At 45.7% G+C, this 25,305-nt stretch overlaps 1 protein-coding gene and 1 pseudogene across 2 annotated transcripts in view; both read right to left on the bottom strand.

The window, feature by feature from the left end:
* The window catches only part of LOC129700687 (di-N-acetylchitobiase-like), a 79,482-nt gene extending 54,837 nt beyond the window's left edge, over window positions 1-24,645 (bottom strand). Inside the window, exons 1-2 of one of the 2 annotated variants that reach the window (XM_055641271.1) lie at window positions 24,393-24,645; window positions 14,722-14,828 (exon numbers count right to left, since the gene is read on the bottom strand). The gene's annotated coding sequence lies outside the window, so the exon portion shown is untranslated. Of the gene's footprint in view, window positions 1-14,721; window positions 14,995-24,392 lie in introns of those variants that run through there. The other variant, XM_055641272.1, reaches the window with a different exon arrangement.
* Window positions 6,838-6,978, bottom strand: LOC129701334 (U6atac minor spliceosomal RNA; annotated as a pseudogene).
* Window positions 24,646-25,305: the final 660 nt, after the last annotated feature.

Genomic DNA, 25,305 nt, shown 5'->3' with positions numbered 1-25,305 from the left:
TCATTTCTTAAAAAGTGGAGTTACATTGGCTACCCTCCCATCCACAGGAACTGATCCAGTCGAGAGAACATTGGAAAATGATCACCAATGCATCCACGATTTCTTGGGCCACCTCCTTGAGTACTCTGGGATGCAGACCATCAGGGCCTTGGGATTTATCTGCCTTCAGTCTCAACAGTTTACCTAACGCCATATTCTGACTAATGTTGATTCCCTTCAGTTCTTCCCTCCCACTAGATCCTTAGTCCCCTAGTATTTCCGGGAGATTGTTTGTCTCTTCCTTAGTGAAGACAGAACCAAAGTATTTGTTTAACTGTTCTGCCATTTCCTTCTTTCCCCATTATTAATTCACCTGTGTCTGACTGTAAGGGACCTTCATTTTTCTTCACTAATCTTTTCCTTTTTATATATCTAAAGATGCTTTTATGCAGTTTTTATATTCCCCACAAGCTTTCTTTCATGCCCCCCCCCCCTTCCCCCTTTAATCAACCCCTTTGTCCTCCTCTGTTGAGTTCTAAATTTCTCCCAGTCCTCTGGTTTGCCGCTTCTTCTGGCCAATTTATGTACCTCTTCCTTGGCTTTAACACTAACCTTGGTTTCCCTCATCAGCCACGGTTGAGCCGTCTTCCCAGTTTTATCTTTTCAGCCGACCAATTCGGGATGAACAATTTCTGGAGTTCATCCATGCGGTCTTTAAATATTCGCCATTGCATCACCAATGACAACCTTTTAAGTATAATTTGCCAGTCTATCCTAGCCAATTCCCATCTCATACCTTCAAAGTCGAGTTCATTATTCGAGTTCAGGACTCTAGAATTAACCGTGTCACTCTCTATATCCTATTGCAGAATTCCACCATATTATGGTCACTGTTGCCCAAGGGGCCTTGCACAACAAGATCGCTAACTAATCCTTATATCATTACACAATATCCAGTCTAAGATGGCCTGTCGTCTAGCCGGTAATGAGGAAGAATTTTTAGTCAGAGGGTGGTGAATCAGTGGAATTCTTGACCACAGCCGGCTGTGGAGGCTATGTCAATGGATATTTTTAAGGCAGAGATAGATAGATTCTTGATTAGTACGGGTGTCAGGGGTTATGGGCAGAAGGCAGGAGAATGGGGTTAGGAGGGAGAGATAGATCAGCCATGATTGAATGGCAGAGTAGACTTGATGGAGGTGTGTAACCAGTGGAGGTCCATAGGGATCTGTGCTGGGATCTCTGTTGTTCGTGATGTATCAATGACCCAGATGTAAATGTAGATGGATTGGTTACATTTGCTGAAGACACCAAAATTGGAGAGTCCAGGACATGCATGTTCCTGTTAGAGTGAAGGGCAAGGAAATGCTTGGATGATAAGGGAAATTGAGGCTCTGGTCAAAAATAAGAAGGAGGTACGGGACGGGGAAAGGCAGCGGGGATCACGTGTGTTCTGGGAAGAGATTTGGGAACTGAGGAGCAAGCTAAAAAAGTAAATTGGGAGGGCATGAAGGGGCAAGGAGATAGGACTCTGTTGTCGGGATGGGACTCTGGGACAAAAGTAAGTGGTTTTGCAGATAGTGAAGATGGTTGTGAAAAATTGTAGCAGGATCTTGATCATTGGCCAGGTGGGCTGACGAATGGTTGATGGAATTTAATACAGAGAAATGTGAGGTGTTGCATTTTGTGAAGTCTAACATGGACAGGACCTACACAGTGAATGGTAGGCCTATGGAGAGTGTTGTAGAGAAGAGGGATCTAGGACTACAGATGCATGGTTCCTTGATGGTCGAGTCGCAGGTAGATAAGGTGGTCAAAAAGGCTATTGGTACATTGGCCTTCATCAGTCAGAGTATTGAGTATAGAAGTTGGGAGGTCATGTTGCAGATGTTGGTGAGGCTGCATTTAGAGTATTTTGTTCAGTTCTGGGCAACATGTTAGAGGAAAGATTTTGTCAAGCTGGAACGGATACAGAGAAGATTTAAGAGGATGGTGCCAGGACTTGAGGATCTGAGCTATAGGGAAAGGTTGAGTAGGCAGGGATTCTATTCTCTGGAGCTCAGGATAATGAGGGTTGATCTTATAGAGATGTACAAGATCATGAGAGGGATAGATCGGGTAGATGCACAGTCTCTTGCCCAGAGTAGGTGAATCGAGGACCAGAGGACATAGGTTTAAGGTGAAGGGAAAAATACTTAACGTTTTCACACAAAGTGTGGTTGGTGTATGGAACAAGCTGCCAGAGGAGGTCGTTGAGGCAGGGACTATCCCAACATTTAAGAAACAGTTAGACAGGTACATGGATAGGACAGGTTTGGAGGGATATGGGCCGAACACAGGCAGGTGCGACTAGTGTTGATGGGACATGTTGGCCAGTGTGGCCAAGATGGGCCGAAGGGCCTGTTTCCATGCTGTATCACTCTGTGACTCGATGGCCTTTACATCACTGAAGAATGAATTCATGCCAGTGCTCTTGGTGAGTTGATGTTCCTGTTCTCTCTCCATCCACCATTTGTGCCATGGGGGTAGCAAGAGTGGTGCAGCAGGTAGACCTGATGCCTCACAGCGCCAGAGACCTGGGCTCAATCCTGAGCTGGGGTGCTGTCTGTGTGTGTGGAGTTTGCATCTTCTCCCTGTGACCACACGTGCAAACCGGTCAAATCAGACAGTACAAGTGTACAATAGATCCTCTTCTGGAACAGAGCGCAGTGAGTCGCCACGTTCCGGCAAAGCGCTGGAGAAATTCAATGGGTCAGGCAGCATCTGTGGAGGGAATGGACAGACGCCGTTTCGTTTCATGTCTGTCCTTCAGTCTGATTGTAGTGGGAGGGCTGAGAAATCTGGAAAATGGAGGTGGGTGCAGAGCAAAGCTTTCCTAGTCCCTATTCCTTCAACTATTCCTTCTCTCCAGAGACGCTGCCTGACCCGCTGATTACTCCAGCATTTTGTGTCTTATCTTTGGTGTAAACCAACATCTGCAGTTCCTTCCTACCCCTTCCTAGTATTTGTCCGGTCAGATTCTGTGCTGCACTCTGCCTGCTACACTGTACATCTTTGTATGACTTGCGATAATCAGGATTGAATTAGAAATGGGACATCAGTTACCTTCCGTGACAACTCGAGCTTTGTGTGCGTGAGCATGGCACATAAGGTCAGGGTCATATAGTCCACTGGTGACAATAGTTGTGATCTTTGACCAGTCGTAATGCTTCCAAATGCCTACTCCACTGTGAAATGCAAAGAGCTGGGAGAGAAGTGAAACAGTCATTTGCAAAAAAATGAAAGGGAAGCCAATTCTCTTTAAATGGTTTTTATCGGCAGAACAAGTTCACTTACGCTCCAAGACCAGGAAGTGCTGGTGAACAGATCAAACCTGCAGCTTATTTTGAAGGCAGCTGTGTGATTACTGTTCAACCCACACATAGAAACACAGAAGACATACAGCATAGTAACAAGTTATTCTACATAACCAAACTGTGCTGCCATTTGGGCTCACAGTCGTAGAGACACGGAAACAGGCCCTTCGGCCCAACCTGCCCATGACAACCAAGATGCCCCATCTACACTGGACCCACCTGCCCGCGTTCACCAATATCCCTCAAAACCTATCCTATCCATGTACCTGTCCAAGTGTCTTATATATGTTGCTGTAGCACCTGCCTCAACTACCGCCTGTGGCAGCTCGTTCCATACACCCACCGCCATTTGTGTGAGATAGGAGCTTCTCAGGGTTATGTCCCCTAGTTCTCGATTCCCTATTGCTAGGTGAAAGATTCTGCGTAAATTTATGGTGAGGGGGGAAACGATTTAATAGGAATGTGAAGCGTAACTTTTTCACACAAAAGTTGGCGGATGCAAGGATTGAGCTGCCGGAGGAGGTAGTTGAGGCCATAACTATCACAACATTTAAGAAGCATTTAGACAGTTACATGGATAGGATCGGTATCGCGAGATATGGACCAAATGCAGGCAGGTGGGACTTGTGCAGATGGGGCATTTTGGTCAGTATTGGCAAGTTGGGCTATAGAGCCAGTTTCCATGTTGTATGACTCCATGAATCTACTCTATAAATTCAAGTACATATTTTAATGACTGATGTGTTTCTACTCTAAGTTTGCCATATTATTGAATTATGATTGGATAGATTGGGTGAGTGGGCAGATGCATGGCAGATGCAGTAAAAGGTGGATAAATGTGAGGTTATCCACTTTGGTGGGAAGAACAAGGCGGCAGATTATTATCTGAATGGTGTCAGATTCAGCAACGAAACGTGTGCTCGTCCACCAGTCACTGAAAGTAAGCATGCTGGAACAGCAGGCAGTGAAGAAAGCTAATGGCATGCTGGCCTGACATATAATGAAAGAAAGGATGGGCTGGGCTTGTATTCACTGGAATTTAGAAGGATGCGAGGCGATCTTACAGAAACATATAAAATTCTCAAGGGAGTGGACAGCTTAAATGCAGGAAACATTTCCCGATGTTGTGGTAGGTCAGATCCAGGGGTCACAGTTTAAGAATAATGGGTAGGCCATTTACGACTGAGATGAGGAAAAAAAAAATCACCCAGAGAGTTGTGAATTTGTGGAATTCTCTGCCACAGAAAACAGTGGGGGGCAATTCACTGAATGTCTTCAAGAGAGAGTTAGATTTAGTTCTTCAGGCTAACAGAGTCAAGGGATCTGGGGAGAAAGCAGGAACGCAGTAATGATGTTGGGTAATCAGCCATGATCATATTGAATAGCAGTGCTGGCTTGAAGGGTGGAATGGCGCACTACTGCACTTATTTACTATGTTTCTATAAAGCTCAGTGGTCTTGCATGATATTAATACATTTTAATTACTCATCTCCACTATAATAGTAAGATTAAACGAGAACTTACCAGTTTGAAGTTTGATCTTTATTTTACGAGGAGTTACGGTGAGCGATTACGTGAAGAAGCCCGCCAGTCTGCATGCGAGTCAATCTTCAAAGCAGCGGTGTGAAATCACAGATAACAGCAGTCGAAGTAACATAGTAAGACTTCGAGAAGATTAGAACTACCAGATGGTCTTTGCAATTATGAGGGCCGGGAGCGGAGGGCACGTAATCGCTCACCGTAACACCTCAAAAAATAAAGATCAAACTTCAAACTGGTTCTTATTTAATCTTACTATTTTACTTCGGAGTCACGTGAGTGATTCCGTGAAGATATCAAAGCTCTGTGATTTCATGCCGTGAGAAACGAGTCTCCACAACCACAGCTGCTTCATTGACAGATGAGGGAAACATTCATAATGAATAAATAATAGTAACTCCTCTCATTCGGGAGTAACTAACCACTGAACCGAAGTAGAGTTGGCAAATACCCCTGGTCTGGCCATAGGTTATTATGAAATTCCCATCTCCTGAAGAGGAAATGTAATGCTTTCCTTTCTTGGTGCTATCCCTGCATTTGCAGCGAGCACATACATGGATCGGTCTGACAATCCGATTTGCAGGAACGGTTCATTCATGTCAATAATTGATTTATCATGCAGAGGCTGGTTTCCCGAGCCACAGGCTAAACCAACAATTTTTATGTTAAGAACAACCGTAAAAGGTTGTATTATTATTCCCGACAAAGCAGGAATCATGGCTGCATAGGCCAATCAGATAGAACGACAACCCAGAGCGGGATCTTGCTGACTTTATTGCAAGACCCGACTAACGAGGCAAAATGAAGGGAGACAAACATAACTTCTTTCTCCTTGTAGCGAGAATGTATTTTTTCCAATGTTATGCCTCATATTTTGCAACCGGTAAATGAGCCTGGAAACAAACATATCAATTGGGTATTCCATCGAGCCATAATTTCATTAAATGCTTTGTGATCCAACACCCATTTTGTATTGTCATTGATTATACGTGATGATATTCCAACATATTAGGTATATTATACAGGATATTCTGTCTTGATTGCACTCATGTGCCTAACATACGCCACCACCATAGTGTATCAACTTGACGTTGAACATGCAGATTATGCATATTCACTCAATAACCCTTTAACCTATAGAATGCACTAGTGTCTATTGGAAGTTTATACCAAGAACTGAATAATTGTTAATTGATGCAAATCTCTGCTTCTGAACTAGATGGCATTCTTAATTTTCCACCTTAGAGCCCTATCAGTTATATTATAACTGAAATTATACTGACCAGATTACTGGAGCAATGCTGAATACTGTTCGTCTACCATAGTGACCGTGGTAGCACCGGCTGGTAATAGCATAAGGTCTGTCTCAAGACCTACATGGCATTTGAGAGTACCACTCTGCACGGCTGAATTACAGCCACTGTATTGTCCAATAATACTTAATGAATTGAAGGCTGTTTTATCACAACAAGATTGTTCGAGGCTCCTATTAATTCCAATCTCTTACCCCAGGGCGGAGTCACAGGCTAATTAATAGCTAAGAGTAATCCCAATAATGAATAAATCTAATTGGTGTACCTTTTTCTTGAACATAGTTTGAGGCTGAAACAGTTGTTTTTAAACCACATACAGCGTTAGAATATCCTCCAGACCTAACAAATGTTTTTGAGCTCTGAGCAGTCCAAGCATTGGTTTTTAGTAAAGTGGTAAATAACCTGGAACGGAAGGTAACCTTCAGTTTGCAATGTTTATTATTGCCTTATCCAGATAATTTTCAAAATGTCTCCGATCTCTGTAATTGGGAGCATCTTAAGGAAATCAGATGCGAAGTAAACGACATTCTGCATCTTTTCCACAATAGACAGGTCACGCCTGTGAATACCTGCTCGAGCTACAATTCTGGCCCGTTTTCCAAGCTAGTCCCGAAAGCCATTCCTGGCCATAATACTGAGCCTGCCCTGAAAGACAACTCTGGACAATTTCTGTGCTTGGAACCTCAGTATTGTGCAGCTTTACATGGTTAGATCCCATCCATTTATGTGTTGTAAGGCCACTAGAACCCCTTCCATCCTTATCATGGGAAAATGCTATTTTCCTACAACACATAAACTAAGCACATGTTATCATCATTAGTACAAACAAGTGTAATTATTGCCAACTTGTAGATGGTCCCATATTTCCCTGAGCCCGACTTGGGTCTCGGATTTTAAGACCTCTGTCCAACTTTCATGCTGCTACCAACTTCAGTGAACTGCTTACTGTCAACAAAGGTGTTTGTTTATTCCCGTCATTTATAGCACAAGGGGAACTCTAGCCCCTTCCGGGTATTTTCCACCTTCGTTTGCGAGGATTCCCTTGTATCCATACGCATTTATTCCAGTACGTTCCACAGATATGCTTTTAGAATTTTGAAGTTGGTTGCACTGACCACTGGTACTCTTTCATAGAGAGAGGATTTTTGGACAGCCATGGCCATGTGCTGCAACCAGAGTTTCCCGAAGAGACCTTCAAATATAATGCTCCTTTTGCTGGAGCAAATCATGCTGGAGCTGTGCTCAACAGCTTTCCTTGGTGTTAGGCCTTGGGGTATGCTTTCCAATACCTCCAAACTCAGAATATAAAGCTCCTTTTGCTGGAGCATATCCTGCTGGAGCTGTGCTCAAACAGCTTTCCTTGGCATTATGCCTTGGGGTATGCTTTCCAATACCTCCAACCTCAGGGTCAGAACAAAACTGCCCTGGTAGGCTCAACATCCTTCATGAGGGAGACATTATGCAGCCCGTCTACCGGTGCTGCTGCCATGGTCCCCCAAGAGGATCCGTGGATATAGAGCTCCTGTTCCTGGAGCTGATCTTCTCTATACAGCCCTTACCTGAAGCTGCTGCCACGGCCCATGGGGTGACCTCTTGGGTGTGAAGCTCCTTCTGGAGCCTGTTGTGATGGAGCATCCTTTTTATCAGGTGCTCCATCTTACCAGACGTCCACAGACGTTGTTTTTATTGGGAGGTGTATCCTCCTAGCCCAATTCACGGGCTTGCTTTTGAGTGGCTTTTTCCCCCCCACAGGATTAGCCACGGTGCAGTCGGCACCCTAATACCGCAAGGACTTACTCCTCCACGGGAACCTCCGCCGTCTGGAAGCCGCTGACTGCCTTGTCAACGGCTGGAGTAATAGGCCATTCTCACGTTACGAGCTGACACACGAGGTAACCCGAGTTAAACCTCGTGGTAATAATGTACGATTAATGTACGGCATTCGTGGACGCAACATAGTGCATCGTGGCGCTAACGGCAGGTTCTCGTGTAACTTGTCTACTCTTGCAAAAAATCAAACATGTTTGAAATTTTCCAAGAGTCAATTTTACTCTTGTGGTTAATAATTGAAACATTTTAACTCGATTTAAGTGCGTAGTGGCCCGTGCGTTTACCTTAGTGAATCGTGAGTCTACCGTGGGAACCCTATAACTCAGCGGGCAGGCAGCAGCAGATTGTTGCTCCCTTCAGTTTCCCAGCGACAGTCACCTGCCACGCGAGAGAGATCATGCACTGTTGTAGGTCTCCTTTGCACGTCGGTGTTTCTGTCTTTCCCCACTCATTGTTGGCCCCATCTGTCACCACCCCCACCGTCCACCGGCTCCCACGTTTGTGGTCTGGACTGGGTCTTCCCACAGCCCAATGCCGGTTTCCCCGCGGCTCGACTGGACTGCGCTACTATAGCCGGTAGGAAACCTCTGTAAGAAGAGGTTCCTGCAGGAAAAACACAACCTAATAAGTATTGAAACTTACCCGCAGGTTTAACTTACCGCTGGCAGGAATGAGTTGCCTGCCAGTCCGGTGCTTCGCCAGTGCGGATGACGTAATGATACGCATGCGGACTGGCGGGGCTTCTTCACGAAATCACTCACGTGACTCCGAAGTAAAATCAACCAATACGTTTATTTATTTTAATTTAGAGAAACTCCGCACAGACAGCACCCGTGGTCAGGATTGAAGGCAGCAACTCTACCGCTGCGTCACCGTGCAGCCTCAAATTATGGGCTTGTAGCGACGCCTGCTGGCGCACGCAGGTATCGAACCTGGCGTTCAGAAGCCGCGGTCGATCACGTGACTCGGGGAGGGGCTGTTGTTTTTCCGCGGTTTCACTTTGATGCGGCAGTTGATCGACTGACCACCGTGGTGGACAGTCGCATGTGTGTAGACCTGTTGACCAAGAAACAATTTCAAAATAAAATCTGTTTAAATAAACTGGCCGTCGTCTCTGCACCGCTAAAGCCTGTCCATTTGCCACCACAGATGCTGCCTGGCCCGCTGAGTTCCTCCAGCACTTTGTGCTTTTGCTCAAGGACAAATTGTTGGAGATTCCACGCAGTATCAAGTCTGCTCTGTCATTCAATCATGGCTGGTCTATCACTCCCTCTCAACCCCATTCTCCTGCCTTCTCCCCATAACACCTGACAACCGTACTAATCCAGAATCTATCTATCTATATGTCTCAAAAATATCCACTGACTTGGCCTCCACAGCCGTCTGTGGCAATGAATTCCACAGATTCACCATCCTCTGACTAAAAAAAATTCCACCTCATCTCCTTTCTAAAAGTACATCCTTTTATTCCAAGGCAGTGCCCTCTGGCCCTGGACTCTCCCACCAGTGGAAACATCCTCCCACACCCACTCTATCCAGGCCTTTCACTATTCGATACGTTTGGACTCACCTGCACTGGGTAGCGTCTTCTTGCGGACAGATGCCGGCAATGGGTAGGTTCCAGGCAGTGACAATTTTCGATACAGGAACTGCTTGTGACCCATAGTGCAAGCACAGCCAGAGACAAGAGTCCTGCCACACTCGTGCACATCCTCTCCTCCGAGCCTTGCTGGATACAACACACAACGGACACAGCACGGCTACTTATGTACCGAGCGGCAACACAAGATGTTGTCTCCTCGGTCTATTCATATCTTGACGATGTTGCAATTGTGAAATGCTGACGTCAGCTTCACGTTGTCAAATGTAACTTTGTCTATAACCATCCTATATGTATCTCCTGGGCAACATTTAGTCTTGACCTTCTGTATTAATTAGAGTCACAGATCATGGACACACGCCTTGTGTATTTTAGACATTCAGGAGTTCATAAGTGATAGGAACAGAATTAGGCCATTCAGCCCATCAAGTCTACTCTGCCACTCAACCATGGCTGATCTATCTCTCCCTTCTATCCCCATTCTCCTTCTATCTCCCCATTATCCATGACACCCGTACTCATCAAGAGGGGGAGGAATATGGGCCAGAAACAGGCAAATGGGAAGTTTAAATAATAAATAATAATAATAATAATTTTATTTATAGAGCACTTTAAAAACAAACATAGCTGCAACAAAGTGCTGTACATCACTAATCATTGACAAAAAAAGTTAATACACACCAAAAATAACAATCAAAAGAAATAGTAGGCAAAGACATGTAAAATAAAGAAACATCAAAAACACCACAAACAGAAGCAAAGCCTCAGGCATGGTCAAAAGCCAGGGAGTACAAATGCGTTTTAACACTGGATTTGAAGATGGACAGTGAGGGGGCCTGTCTGATGTGCAACGGCAGGGTGTTCCAGAGTGCCGGAGCAGCAACAGAGAAGGCTCTATCCCCTCTGAGCCTCCGACTAGACCTCGGTACCTCCAGGAGCAGCTGACCAGCTGACCTGAGGGACCGGGCAGGAGCGTATGGGTGGAGCAGCTCAGAGAGGTAAGGCGGGGCGAGCCCATTCAGAGATTTAAAAACAAATAACAGTATCTTAAAATGAACCCGAAAGTGCACCGGGAGCCAGTGTAGGGAGGCCAGAATTGGCGATATGTGCTCCCTCTTTCGAGTCCCTGTTAAAAGGCGAGCAGCAGCATTCTGAACCAACTGGAGACGAGCCAGTGAAGAACGAGCAACACCAAAATAGAGCGCGTTACAGTAATCCAGCCTAGATGTAATAAAGGCATGGATTACTGTCTCAAAATGCTGCCGCTCGAGAATGGGCTTCACCTTCGCCAGTTTCCTTAGGTGAAAGAAGCTGGACTTAACCACCGCGCATATTTGGCGATCTAATTTAAAGTCACTGTCCATCCTAAAACCCAGGTTCACAACTGTTGGCTTCACGTACCTTGACAATGGACCTAAATCAACAAATGGAGGTTCACGGCAGCCATTGGGATCAAATAAAATCACCTGTCTTCTTTTCATTAAATCCAAGAAAGTTTAGGGCCAACCAGGACTTAATGTCATCAAGACAAGACAGAAGCGATTTTACAGAAAAGGCATCTTCCCCCCTCAGCGGCAAATAAAGCTGGGTATCATCTGCATAACAGTGGAAGGAGATGCCATGCTTTCTAAGGATGGAACCCAGAGGTAGTATGTACAGCGAGAAAAGCAGGGGCCCCAGAATCGAACCCTGTGGAACCCCATATGACAGGGGAGCGGAAGAGGATTCAAACCCAGCAAGGCTAACACACATGGTTCTGCCCGCCAGATAGGACCTGAACCATCCCAGGGCACTGCCGCAGATGCCCACTAACTGCTGTAGCCAAGATAATAAGATATTATGGTCCACCGTATCAAGGGCGGCAGACAAGTCCAGCAGGACAAGAACCACACAATCCCCAGAATCATTAGCCAGGAGGATATCGTTAAGAACCCTTAGCAATGCTGATTCCGTGCTGTGCGTGGTTTTAAATCCAGACTGGAAGATCTCCCGAATATCATGCTCCTCCAGGAATAGCTTTAGCTGAGCATAAACAACTCTCTCCAGTAATTTAGAAATAAAAGGCAATTTCGAGATGGGTCTAAAATTGGCCAGAACAGATTGATCCAGGCCAGGTTTCTTAAGTAGTGGTTGCACTACCGCATGTTTAAAACTCACGGGGACAACCCCAGAACACAAGCTGCTGTTAATAATGGTAAGAACCGACTGCCCTATACTAGGGAAAACCTCCTTAAAAAGATGTGGAGGGACCGCATCACAAGGAGAACCCGATGGCTTAATATGGGAAACCACATCCTTTAAATACGATATAGTCACAGGCTCAAACTTGTCGAATACCACCAGGCAAGGGACCGAAACAGAAGGGTCAGAGGCAGGTGCTGAAATGTTAGCCCTTAAGGAAACAACCTTATCAACAAAAAAGTGCAGGAAGTCATTACACATTTCAGGTGAAGCTTCCAGACAAACAGGCTGCGGGGCATTTAGAACAGAGTCAATGATTTCAAATAGCACACGAGGGTTGTTACACTTTGACACAATAATTTTAGACAGGTACTCTCTCTTGGCCTTTTTAACACTGTTTTGGTAGTGACGCCAACAGTCCCTGAGAATTTGAAGTGAAACCTGTAGCCTGTCCTTCCTCCACTTTCGCTCAGCTCTACGACACTCCCGTCGTGCTGCACGAGTCACTGCACTGAACCAGGGTTCAGGTTTAACCCTCGGCTTCAATGATCTTAACGGAGCCACTAATCTCCTCCGTACCAAGAGGAGTGGACGCAGAGGGGGCGCAGAGCTGATCGAAAGCAGCAGAGAACTTGCCAGCAGTAAAAGGGCTAAAAGACCGACAGCGCCGAGCAGACACCACCGGCAAAATTGCTTCACAGGAGAAATTGACATCAAACAATACAGGCATGGGACATCTTGGTGAATCTGTGGAATTCTTTGCCACAGATGGCTGTGGAGGCCAAGTCAATGAATATGTTTAAGGAGGAGATTGACAGATTATGATTAGTACAGGTGTCAGGGGTTATGGAGAGAAGGCAGGAGAATGGGGTTTGAGAGGGAATGATAGATCTGCCATGATTGACTGGCGGAGTGGTCTTGTTGGGCCGAATGGTGCTGCATGTGCTGTAAGGCAGCAACACTATCGCTGCGCCACTGTGCCACTCTCAGAAGTTAAAGGGAATTCATCACATCTCCAAGGACGCTGACCAACTTCTACGGATGTACTGGAGGAAGCATCCAATCGGGATGCATCACAGCTTGCTTTAGTAACAGCTCAGCCCAAGACCCCAAGAAACTGCAGAGAGTTGTGGGCACCGTCCATCACACAGACCAGACTCCCCATCATCAAGCCCATCTACACTTCATGCTGCCTCGGGTAAGCAGCCAACATATTCAAAGACCACTCACACCCCGGTCATTCTCTCTTCTCCCCTCTCCTGTTGGGCAGCTGATTAAAAAATTTGAAAGCGCGTACCACCAGACTCAGCAACTTTGTTATTTCACTCTTGAAAAGACCGCTCACGTGCTAAGGTGTAATTCTTGATCTTCCATTCTACCTCATTGCAGCCATTGCACTTTTTTTCCCCTACCTGCCCTTTCTCTTCAACTGTAACACTTGTTTTCTTTCCGCACTCTATTTTCCCTTTTGTACTACCTGTTGTACTCATGAATGATACGATTTGATAATATAGTTAGCAAATTAAGATTTTTCACTGCTTCTTGGTACAGGTTATAATAATAAACAGATATAAATATTACTGCTGCATATTGTAACAACTCTTTACATTGTCAGATTTGGGATGACTGGTTTATTCCTGTTAATCTACCTGTAAGCGATCATGATGATTTTGTTTACTGTTGGCGCAGTGGTAGAGTTGCTGCCTCACAGGGCCAGAGACCCGGTTTGATCCTGACTACGGGTGCTTATCTGTACGGAGTTTGTATGTTCTCCCGTGGCCTGCGTGGGTTTTCTCAGAGATCTTTGTTTTCTTCCCACATTCCAAAGACGTATAGGACTTTGGAATGCGTAGGATAGGGACCCACAATCCCGTTTATATCAATGGGACGATGGTGGAAAGGTTCATAAACTTAAAATTCCTGGGGGTGCATATTTCCGAAGATCTTTCCTGGTCCCAGCATAGTGACACAATTATAAAGAAGGCACTTCAGCGCCGCTACTTCCTGAGAAGATTACGGAGGGTCGGTATGTCAAGGAGAACTCTCTCGACCTCGACAGGTGGACAGTGGCAACTTGAACGTCCAGGAGCGGAAAATAATGCAGAAAGTTGTGACCACTGCTCAGTCCATCACCGGCTCTGACCTCTCCACCATCGAAGGGATCTATCGCAGTCGCTGACTCAAAAAGGCTGCCAACATCATCAAAGACCCACACCATCCTGGTCACACACTCATGTCTCCGTTGCCATCGGGAAAAAGGTACAGGAGCCTGAAATCTGCAACATCCAGGTTCAGGAACAGCTACTTCCCCACAGCCATCAGGCTATTAAACACAACATCAAATAAGCTCTGAACAATAACAGTCTATTATCACTTTTGCACTTTATCTGTAATTTATTGTGTATATATGGTCTATAGTCTATAGAAACACTGAACTTATCTCCTGTTCTGTGTTATGTTTACATGTTCTGTTGTGCTGCAGCAAGTAAGAATTGCATTGTCCTATCTGGGTCACATAACAATAAAACTCTATTGACTAGACTCTTGGTTTGTTGGTTAATAAGTGTAAATTGTCCCTAGTGTGTAGGATAGTTTTTGTGTGCGGGGATCGCTGGTCGGTGTGGACTCAGTGGGCGAAAGGGTCTGTTTCCGCACTGTATCTCTAAACTAAACTACTTACTGCTTATCAGGAAGAGATGGAAACATAAAAGTCATTGATAGGGCTTAGATAAAATTAAACAAAGCATAAATTTAAGGGGCGTAGACTAAAACTGCTGCAAGTTAATGTTAGAATAGATGTTGACAAGTTTACTCACAAAAGGTTTTTCAAATGACTTCCAAGAAGGATAATAGAAGCAAACAAATGATACTGGATCTGTCTGTAAACAAAGATTTGGAAAAATGAATCAGAGTTAATCCTTACCTGACAAACCCAACAGAGATGAATTTACTAATGGCGTGGGTGGAAACAGTGTTCAGTGCGTTGTTCCACAGGTCATCCGGAACACAAAAGACATGCAGCTCCAGCACCTGAAACAGTTCATAACCACAGGCATGTCAATGGCCAAAATCCCAGTGTTACACATCGTGGAAACAGGCGGTCGGCCCCCCAAGTCCATGCTGACCATCCATCACCCCCTTCACAAACTAGTTATACATTATCCCACCTTCTCATCTACTCCCTACACACTGGTGACAATTTACAGAGGGCCGATTAACCTAGAAACCCGCACGTCTTTGGGATGTGGGAGGAAATGGTGGTGCAGCGATAGAGTTGCTGGCTAACATAGGCAACTCTTTCTCCTCCCCAGCTAATCTCTGCTGTGGGGTTCCACAAGGTTCCATCCTTGGCCCCATTCTCTTCTCCCTGTATATGCTCCCCTTAGGCTAAGTCATTGAAAGGCACGGCATTTCCTTCCATTGCTACGCAGACGATACACAACTATCTCCCCCTGAAGCCCAAAAACCAATCAAATCTGTTTAACCTTACCCGCTGCCTCGAGGATATAAAGTGCTGGATGGCCCAGAACTTCCTCCAACTAAATGAGAGTAAGTCTGAGGTCATCCTTCTCGTCCCTCGGACTCAATCAAAATGATAGCAGGCAGTCTTGGAAGCCTTACCCCACTACTCAAACCTCACGTCAAAAACCTCGGCGTGATATTTGACTCAGCACTGAAATTTGACAAACAAGTCAATGCCGTGGTAAAAGCTAGCTTCTTTCAGCTTCGGACGATAGCTAAAATAAAACAAATCCTCCACTTGATGACCTCGAAAAAGATCATCCACACATTTATCTCCTCCCGCTGAGATTACTGCAACTCTCTTTACACTGGCATCAGTCAGTCTTCCCTGTCCCGCCTGCAACTGGTCCAAAACGCCGCAGCGAGACTCCTGACGGGCACCCGAGAAAGGGACCACATCGCCCCGATCCTGGCCTCTCTCCACTGGCTCCCTGTGCAGTTCTGTATACATTTCAAGACCCTCCTCTATGTCTACAAAGCCCTCAATGAGCTTGTCCCCTCGTACATTAATAGTCTTCTCACCCACCACTCCACCTCCAGGTCCCTCAGATCGGCCGACTTGGGGCTGCTGAATATCCCGCGGTCTAGGCATAAGCTTAGGGGCGACTGCGCCTTTGCGGTTGCAGCTCCTAGACTGTGGAGCAGCATCCCTCTTCCCATCAGAACTGCCCCCTCCATCGACTCCTTTAAGTCAAGACTAAAATCTTATCTATACTCCCAAGCCTTTCCTGACGTCCACTGAGCAAGGGCTATATGTATATATGTATGTAGTTTGTTTGTTTATACTATTCTTTATACTATTCTTATAACAAATGTAAAGCACTTTGGCCAACGAGAGTTGTTTTTTTTAAATGTGCTATATAAATAAATGTGACTTGACTTGACTTGACCAATAGTGTCAGAGACCCAGTTTCGATCCTGATTAACATGCTGTCTGTACGGAGTTTGTACGTTCTCTCTGTGACAAGCCTGGGTTTTCTCCAGGATCTCTGGTTACCTCTCACACTCCAAAGACATACAGGTTTGTAGTCTAAGGTTACACAAAAAAGCTGGAGAAACTCAGCGGGTGCAGCAGCATCTATGGAGCGAAGGAAATAGGCAACGTTTCGGGCCGAAACCCTTCTTCAGACTGATCGGGGGGGGGGGGGGGTGGACAAGAAAGGGAAAAGGAGGAGGAGCCCGAAGGCTGGGGGATGGGAGGAGACAGCAGGGGGGCTGAGGAAGGGGAGGAGACAGCAAGGACTAACAAAATTGGGAGAATTCGATGTTCATGCCCCCGGGATGCAGACTCCCCAAACGGAATATGAGGTGCTGTTCCTCCAATTTCCGGTGCTGCTCGCTGTGGCCATGGAGGAGACCCAGGACAGAGAGGTCGGATATGGAGTGGGAGGGGGAGTTGAAGTGCTGAGCCACCGGGAGGGCAGGGTGGTTATTGCGGACCGAGCGGAGGTTTTCGGCGAAACGATCGCCCAACCTCCGCTTGGTCTCACCGATAGATCAGCTGACATCTAGAGCAGCGGATGCAGTAGATGAGGTTGGAGGAGACGCAGGTGAACCTCTGTCGCACCTGGAACGACTGCTTGGGTCCTTGAATGGAGTCGAGGGGGTGGTAAAGGGACAAGTGTTGCATCTCTTGCGGTTGCAAGCGAAAGTGCCCGGGGAGAGGGTGGTACGAGAGGGAAGGGAAGAATTGACAAGGGAGTTATGGAGGGAGCGGTCTTTGCGGAAGGCAGATATGGGGGAGATGGGAAGATGTGGCGAGTGGTGGGGTCACGTTGGAGGTGGCGAAACTGACGGAGGATTACTTTTTGTATGTGACGGCTGGTGGGGTGAAAGGTGAGGACTAGGGGGACTCGGCCCTTGTTGCGAGTGGGGGGATGGGGAGAGAGAGCAGTGTTGCGGGGTATGGAAGAGACCCTGGTGCGAGCCTCATTTATGGTGGAGGAGGGGAACCCCCATTCCCTGAATAATGAGGACATTTCAGATGTCCTGGTGTGGAACGCCTCATCCGTGGAGCAGATGCGGCATAGACGGAGGAATTGGGAGTAGGGGATGGAGTCCTTACAGGAAGCAGGTTTGTAGTCTAGTTAGCTTGGTGTGATTGTAAATTGTCCCTAGTGTGTGTAGGATATTGTTAGTGTTCGGGGATTGTTGGTTGGCACGGAATCAGTGGGCTGAAGGGCCTGTTTCCGCGCTGTACCTCGAAACTAAACTAAACACCCGGAAGAAACTCATATAGTCACGGGAAGAATGTGCAAACTCCACACAAACAGCACCCGAGGTCAGGATCGGACTGGGGTCTCTGGCGCTGTGAGGCAGCAGCTCCACCACTACAGCCGCCCCAATCTCGGCACAATAGTACAATGGAACTCTATTTATCACTTGTATCAAGTTACAGCGAAATTCAGTTTTGTATATAGTTCAGTACAAGCATCAATGTACATGAGAACTTAGATACATCTTAGATAAGCACCTCAGACACAGTACAAGTGGTCAGAGTAGTACACTCAGTACACATAGTCGCCCATTCTTTGGCACTAATTGTGTCCCAGTTTGTAAGTGTAGCTAAGTGTAAAGGTTTCCGATAAAGAGAGAAGTGTCTCAACCCGAAACATAACTTGTACATTTTCCTCCACAGATGCTGCCTGCCCTATCGAGTTCCTCTGGCACTTTGTGTTTTGCACTGCATATATGTGCTTGACAATTATCAACTCGTTGAATCACCTTAAACCCTTATCTTTCCCCTGCATGATTGAACACAAGTGTGGTCAGTACAGAGTGTCCTCCATGTAATATTGCTATTTTGGCCAGCAATCTACGTACATAATATCTGTCCGGGAGGGTCACTGAGAACATCGGCAGCAAGATTATTTTTTCCAAGAAGTGGTTTTGTGCTGAAAGTAAAGCAATAAGAATGTGGGGAATGTGTAAACAGATATGGTTGTTAGGGGCTGTCACCTCTGTTTGCTTTGATCTCAATTTATAACTGAATTGTTCATGAAATGTTTGCAGTCTTCAGTATCAGCTTACAAATGGTGGCTTGGTGTCTTTTCTTGAAAATAAAAATTAGACCAGGAGAAAATGAAATAAACAGCTTAAATTAATGTGCGGCATAATCAAATGGTTGGGCTTTATACATGTGCCAGGCTATATATCAAGTAGTTACCAAAACAATTGTTTGTTGCTTGATGTTGTTATGTACACTGTTAATAAATGAATTATACATGAGATGAAATTTATTCAGGGATGTGATAAATGTTCGCCTCTGACGCACAAATCACAACGTCTGTTCCTATAACCATAACCATGAGCCAACAGAAATGGGTGTTGTCACCAGGGTTTGAGCTTAACGTGACTAGTTCAATATTTCTGTTGCATACCTCGTGTATCATGGGATATAAATCAGGGAATGGATGACCTTATCCATTCACCTGCAGGGGACATTTGGAGCTGTGTACAGGTGCCCTTGAACCATAAAGAGTTGTACAGCATCGCACAAACCAACCTCCCTTCTATTGACTACATCTACATCTCACCCTGTAAGGCCAACAGCATAATCAAGGACGAGTCGCACCCCGGACACTTCCTCTCTTCCCCTCTCCCATCGGGCAAAAGGTACAGAAGTGTGAAAATGCACACCTTCAGATTCAGGTACAGTTTCTTCCCAGCTGTTATCAGGCATCTGAACCATCCTACCACAACCAGGGAGCTGTGCTAAACTACTAGCTACGTCATTGGTGACCCTCGGACTATCCTTGATCAGACTTTACTGGCATTACTTTCCACTAAATGTTATTCCCTTATCATGTATCTATATACTGTAAATGGCTCAATTTTAATATTTTTTGCTGATTGGGTATCACACAATAAAAGTTTTTCACTGTACCTCAGTACACGTGACAATAAACTAAATGAAGCATAGAAACAGGCTCACCTCATCTATATTTTGGAAGGAACTGTAGATGCTGGTTTACACCGAAAATAGACTCAAAATGCTGGAGTAACTCAGTGGGACAGACAGCATCTCTGGAGAGAAAGGTGCTCCAGAGATGCTGCCTCACCTCATCTATGCTGCTCATGTTACTTGCCTATACCAATACTCCTTAATGGGATTAATTTGGGCAGCACGGTAGCGCAGCTGGTTAAGTTGATGCCTCACAGCACCAGAGACCCGGGTTCGATCCTGACCTTGGGGGCTGACTATGCAGAATTTGAACATTCTCCCTGTAACCGAGTGGGTTTCCTCAGGTTTTCCCCCAACATTCCAAAGACGTGCGGGTTTGTAGTTTAATTGCCTCATGTGTAGGGAGTGGATGAGAGAAAGTGAGATAACATAGAACTAGTGTGAGCAAGTAATTGATATTTAAAGGTAATATATGGGACAGGTTTTGTTCTGCACATGGTGAGTGCCTGGAACACTGCCAGCGGTGGTGGTGGAAGCAGATACGCTAGTGGAGTTTATAAAAGGCTTTTAGACCTGGCTGTGGAGAGGATGTTTCCATTAGTGGGAGAGTCTAGGACCAGAGATCATAGCCTCAGAACATCGCCTATCCAGAGATGCTTGATTAGTGTAGGTGTAAGATAATATGGGAAGAAGGCAGGAGAATGGGGTTAGGAGGGAAAGATAGATCAGCCATGATTGAATGACGGAGTAGACTTGTTGGGCTGAATGGCCTAATTCTGCCCCTATCACTTATGAACCTATGATCCTGCCTGACCCGCTGAGTTACTCCAGAACTTTATGTCCTTTTCTGTAAACCTGCAAAAACGAGTGTCTATGATGCACTGGTTTGGCCCCACAATGATTTAGACTGAAGAGTAATTCTCGATCTGAAGCGTTCTCGATTTGAAACGTCAGCTATCCATGTTCTCCAGAGATGCTGCCTGACCCGCTGATTTTGTTTCCTTTATTTAAATAAATCAGTAACTGCAGTCCCTTGTAGCTTTTATTTGTCTGGATTTATTTCCTCTGCAGTTTATTAGTTAAGGCTAAATTCACCATTTTATCTAAATGAGCCAAGGACAATAACCAAAGTAAACGGTCACCATGGTAAATGGGAATACTAATTCGTAAACAAGTGGAGAAATTGCCCTGTGCAACCTCAAACATTTCATCCTGTTGTAGCGAAGTTGTTTCCTCGTTACTCTTGAATGGGCAGATCTGGCTTCATCGCCCTGACACCAGTGCGGACCTACATTTTTGGGGCCCTGAAGCTTGAACTGTTATGGGGGCCCCTTCGCAACCAGCAACGAGGTCTGGGTAACTACTGTTATCTTCTTCAATGGGGTTGTCCCACGACGGATCACCACAAAATTTAATTTCTGTCATAAATGTTAGTGTTGTAAATTATTTATAATTATTTTATATTAAATATATTTAGAATGAAACATCCTTAATTTGAACTTTTTTTGTTTACGGCTAGCCCACATGATACTTTAATAACCTTTAAATTTTTATTTTAACTATTATTTTGTATTAAATTACACTATATTATTAATATATATATATTTTTAAACCCCTACTCATACAGTAGACCCAACATTTGGACTAAGCATGATATTTACCTTCATAAAAAAAATAGGAAGTATTGGTCGGGGTTCCAGGAGGCTGGCTAGGCCCCCGGTGGGGCCAGGGGCAGCGCCCCAGTGGGGATTCAGGGGACAACACCCCCTGAAGCTCCTTCATTTTCAATACATTGAAAGTGATTCTCAAGCTTTCTGCTGGTCGTTTACATAATAGAAACTTATAATTTTTCTAAGACATAGGCAGTAAAATAATCCCCAAAATATATATATTTCATGAAATAGACAATAGATAATAGTTGCAGGAATATGCCATTCGGCACTTCGAGCCAGCACCGCCATTCACTGTGATCATGGCTGATCATCCACAATCCCCATTCTTGCCTTCTCCACATATCCCTTGACTCCGCTATCTTTAAGAGCTCTATCTATCTCTCTCTTGAGAGCGTCCGGCGAATTGGCCTCCACCGCCCTCTGAGGCAGAGAATTCCACAGATTCACAACAGAAAGTATTTCTTCATCTCCATTCTAAATGGCCTACCCCTTATTCTTAAACTATGGTGATATGTGAAAAGAAAGAGATTAGTTAAAACAAATGTAGGTCCCTTGCAGTCAGAAACAGGCGAGTTGATCATGGGGAACAAGGAAATGGCGGACCAATTGAATAACTACTTTGGTTCCGTCATCACTAAGGAAGACATAAATAATTTGCCGGAAATAGCCGGGGACCGCGGGTCAAAGGAGTTGGAGGAATTGAGTGAAATCCAGGTTAGCCGGGAAGTGGTGTTGGGAAAATTGAATGGATTAAAGGCCGATAAATCCCCAGGGCCAGATAGGCTGCATCCCAGAGTACTTAAGGAAGTAGCTCCAGAAATAGTGGATGCATTAGTAATAATCTTTCAAAACTCTTTAGATTCTGGAGTAGTTCCTGAGGATTGGCGGGTAGCAAACGTAACCCCACTTTATAAGAAGGGAGGGAGAGAGAAAACGGGGAATTACAGACCAGTTAGTCTAACATCGGTAGTGGGGAAACTGCTAGAGTCAGTTATTAAAGATGGGATAACAGCACATTTGGAAAGTGGTGAAATCATTGGACAAAGTCAGCATGGATTTACGAAAGGTAAATCATGTCTGACGAATCTTATAGAATTTTTCGAGGATGTAACTAGTAGCGTGGATAGGGGAGAACCAGTGGATGTGGCGTATCTGGACTTCCAGAAGGCTTTCGACAAGGTCCCACATAAGAGATTAGTATACAAACTTAAAGTACACGGCATTGGGGGTTCAGTATTGATGTGGATAGAGAACTGGCTGGCAAACAGGAAGCAAAGAGTAGGAGTAAACGGGTCCTTTTCACAATGGCAGGCAGTGACTAGTGAGGTACTGCAAGGCTCAGTGCTGGGACCCCAGCTATTTACAATATATATTAATGATCTGGATGAGGGAATTGAAGGCAATATCTCCAAGTTTGCGGATGACACTTAGCTGGGGGGCAGTGTTAGCTGTGAGGAGGATGCTAGGAGACTGCAAGGTGACTTGGATAGGCTGGGTGAGTGGGCAAATGTTTGGCAGATGCAGTATAATGTGGATAAATGTGAGGTTATCCATTTTGGTGGCAAAAACAGGAAAGCAGACTATTATCTAAATGGTGGCCGACTAGGAAAAGGGGAGATGCAGCGAGACCTGGGTGTCATGGTACACCAGTCGTTGAAAGTAGGCATGCAGGTGCAGCAGGCAGTGAAGAAAGCGAATGGTATAGAAACATAGAAATTAGGTGCAGGAGTAGACCATTCGGGCCTTCGAGCCTACACCGCCATTCAATATGATCATGGCTGATCATCCAACTCAGTATCCTGTACCTGCCTTCTCTCCATACCCTCTGATCCCCTTAGCCACAAGGGCCACATCTAACGCCCTCTTAAATATAGCCAATGAACTGGCCTCAACTACCCTCTGTGGCAGAGAGTTCCAGAGATTCACCACTCTCTGTGTGAAAAAAGTTCTCCTCATCTCGGTTCTAAAGGATTTCCCCCTTATCCTTAAGCTGTGACCCCTTGTCCTGGACTTCCCCAACATCGGGAACAATCTTCCTGCATCTAGCCTGTCCAACCCCTTAAGAATTTTGTAAGTTTCTATAAGATCCCCTCTCAATCTCCTAAATTCTAGAGTATAAACCAAGTCTATCCAGTCTTTCTTCATAAGACAGTCCTGACATCCCAGGAATCAGTCTGGTGAACCTTCTCTGCACTCCCTCTATGGCAATAATGTTCTTCCTCAGATTTGGAGACCAAAACTGCACGCAATACTCCGGGTGTGGTCTCACCAAGACCCTGTACAACTGCAGTAGAACCTCCCTGCTCCTATACTCAAATCCTCTTGCTATGAAAGCCAACATACCATTTGCTTTCTTTACTGCCTGCTGCACCTGCATGCCTACCTTCAATGACTGGTGTACCATGACACCCAGGACTCGCTGTATCTCCCCCTTTCCCAATCGGCCACCATTTAGATAATAATCTGCTTTCCCGTTTTTGCCACCAAAATGGATAACCTCACATTTATCCACATTATACTGCATCTGCCAAACATTTGCCCACTCACCCAGCCTATCCAAGTCACCTTGCAGTCTCCTAGCATCCTCCTCACACCTAACACTGCCCCCCAGCTTAGTGTCATCCGCAAACTTGGAGATATTGCCTTCAATTCCCTCATCCAGATCATTAATATATATTGTAAATAGCTGGGGTCCCAGTACTGAGCCTTGCGGTATGTTAGCTTTCATAGCAAAAGGATTTGAGTATAGGAGCAGGGAGGTTCTACTGCAGTTGTACAGGGTCTTGGTGAGACCACACCTGGAGTATTGCGTACAGTTTTGGTCTCCAAATCTGAGGAAGGACATTATTGCCATAGAGGGAGTGCAGAGAAGGTTCACCAGACTGTTTCCTGGAATGTCAGGACTGTCTTATGAAGAAAGACTAGATAGACTTGGTTTATACTATCTAGAATTTAGGAGATTGAGAGGGGATCTTATAGAAACTTACAAAATTCTTAAGGGGTTGGACAGGCTAGATGCAGGAAGATTGCTCCCGATGTTGGGGAGTCCAGGACAAGGGGTCACAGCTTAAGGATAAGGGGGAAATCCTTTAAAACCGAGATGAGAAGAACTTTTTTCACACAGAGAGTGGTGAATCTCTGGAACTCTGCCGCAGAGGGTAGCCGAGGCCAGTTCATTGGCTATATTTAAGAGGGAGTTAGATGTGGCCCTTGTGGCTACGGGGATCAGAGGGTATGGAGAGAAGTCAGGTACGGGATACTGAGTTGGATGATCAGCCATGATCATATTGAATGGCGGTGCAGGCTCGAAGGGCCGAATGGCCTACTCCTGCACCTAATTTCTATGTTTCTATGTAAACGGTGGCCCCTGGTTCTGGACTCTCTCAGCATTGGAAACATGTTTCCTTCCTCTAGCGTGTCCAAGCCCTTAATAATCTTATATGTTTCAATATATGGCCTCATACAGCTAAAAAATCTTTACGAAAAATATGTTACCTGAAATGTCTCTTTGCCTAGCACTGAGATGAGAAGAAACTTTTTCACCCAGTTGTGAATTTGTGGAATTCTCTGCCACAGAAGGCAGTGGTCTCGTCGCCTTCAGCAACACCTTGGTCTCCCTTCCTGAGCTCAGACACCCACTTCTCCTCACCTCACCTACGCTCACTTCCCCTCACCTACACACCTACGCCTCACTAAAACCCGGGCCTCAACTAAACTGTACCTCACTAAACCTAGCCCCTCAAATAAACCTCACCACACCTTAACCCCACCACACCTTAACCTCCCGCCTCAATTTAACTAAACTTCTGACCTCACGACTAAACTCTACCTCACACCTAATCTGCCAATCGACTAATCGCTGCCTCTCTCCCGCTATTTATAGACCCCCCTCGGCCATTGGCGGCGCCTCACGTGAGCGGAACGGCTCCAACCAGTGGGGGCGGGACCGAGCGTGGCGAGTGGAGCAGGCGCACTGCCCGCGAGAGTCGGTGGGAGGGGAGGGGAGGGGTGACTCGCGCTGACGTTGACGTCAAACCCTGCCCCCCCCCCTCCCCCCCGCCCGCTGCAGCCTCAGTCCCTCCCCGCGGGAGCGGGAGAGAAGCGCCGATTAATCGAGGCGGGGATTAGATGTGAGGTGGGAGGTTTAGTCGAGGCGAGGTTTAGTGAGTTGAGGTTTAAGTGCGAGGTGAAGTTTAGTCGAGGCGAGGGGTTTAGTCGAGGTGATTCATTTCTTGGAAATCACAAAAATCGGAATTCCGATTTAAATCGGAAGAATATTTGGACTAAAGTCGCTTCTGGGGCCCCTCCGGGATTAGATAATAGACAATAGATGCAAGAATAGGCCATTCGGCCCTTCGAGCCAGCATCGCCATTCAATATGATCATGGCTGATCATCCCCAATCAGTA

The sequence above is a fragment of the Leucoraja erinacea genome, chromosome 10 (assembly GCF_028641065.1).
Source record: "Leucoraja erinacea ecotype New England chromosome 10, Leri_hhj_1, whole genome shotgun sequence".
Taxonomy (NCBI): domain Eukaryota; kingdom Metazoa; phylum Chordata; class Chondrichthyes; order Rajiformes; family Rajidae; genus Leucoraja; species Leucoraja erinaceus.
This window is presented reverse-complemented; position numbering and strand designations above follow the sequence as displayed.